Below are 1,437 nucleotides of genomic sequence, written 5' to 3'. Positions count from 1 at the left end.
CGCTGCCAGTTGACAAGAGCGTTTCTTCGGACTAAAAAGTAAAATTCGCTGAAGGCGATTTGACGCTGATAAATTTCACCTTCAACCGCGCCCACCTTTGCAAGTGAGTCTGCCTTCTCATTGCCCACTATTGAGCAATGTGATGGCACCCAAACAAAGGTGATAGAGTAGCAGCGTCTAGATAAAGCACTCAATGTTACCCGTATTTTCTCAAGGAAGTACGGCGAGTGCTTTCCGGGCCTTATTGAGCGAATAGCCTGAACAGAGCTTAGGCTATCCGTTACAATGATGTAGTGTTCAACGGGTCGTGCTGCTATACTATCCAGTGCCCAATGAATAGCTGGTAATTCCGCAGTATACACTGAGCACGGAGATTGAAGACTGTAAGAGGCACTATAAATTTGGTTGAACACTCCAAACCCGGCACACTCGTCTATAAGTGATCCATCTGTAAAGTACATTTTATCAGCATTGACGTGTCCATACTTTGTATTAAAAACCCTAGGAACAAAAAGGGGACGATGTTGTTCCGGTATTCCACGGATGTCCTGCTGCATGGACAAATCAAACTGGACAGAGGAAGTGTCGTAGTCAGAGTGAAAAACACGAACGGGAGCGAACGATGAAGGATTAATCTGCATAGACATGAATTCATGATATATAGTCATATACCTTGTTTGAAGATTATGCTCCAGTAGCTTTTCAAAATTTACAATCACCAATGGGTTCATGACCTCGCACCTGATGAGGAGCCGGAGCGATAATGAGTAAAATCGATCTCTCAGTGGGAGTACGCCTGCCAAAACTTCGAGACTCATGGTGTGTGTTGAGGGCATACAACCGAGTGCTATTCGGAGACAACGATATTGAATACGCTCGAGTTTAATGAGGTGTGTTTTGGCAGCAGATTGAAAACAAAAACTGCCGTACTCCATAACTGAGAGAATAGTTGTTCTATAAAGTTTTATGAGATCTTCCGGATGGGCTCCCCACCAGGTGCCGGTAATTGTTCGGAGAAAATTAATTCTTTGCTGACATTTTCCTTTTAGATACTCAATGTGAGCTCGCCAGGTGCACTTGGAATCAAACCAAACCCCAAGATACTTAAAACACCTCGATTGAGTGATCGTTCTACCTAGGAGTTGAAGCTTAGGTTGAGCAGGTCTATGTTTCTTAGAGAAAACAACCATCTCCGTTTTCTGAGGAGAAAACTCAATCCCAAGCCCCAATGCCCAGGAAGACAATCTGTCTAAGGTATCTTGTAAAGGCCTGTGCAGATTGGACTCAGTAGATCCTGTTACAGATACTACGCTGTCGTCTGCAAGTTGTCTCAGCGTGCAGCCTTCAGAGATACAACTGTCGATGTCACTAACGTAGAAGTTATACAAAAGAGGACTCAAACATGATCCCTGTGGTAAACCCATGTATGAAGTCCTT

This window comes from Uranotaenia lowii, chromosome 2 (genome assembly GCF_029784155.1).
Source record: "Uranotaenia lowii strain MFRU-FL chromosome 2, ASM2978415v1, whole genome shotgun sequence".
NCBI lineage: Eukaryota > Metazoa > Arthropoda > Insecta > Diptera > Culicidae > Uranotaenia > Uranotaenia lowii.
The sequence above is the reverse complement of the archived record's forward strand: the minus strand, read 5'-3'. Positions refer to the sequence as shown.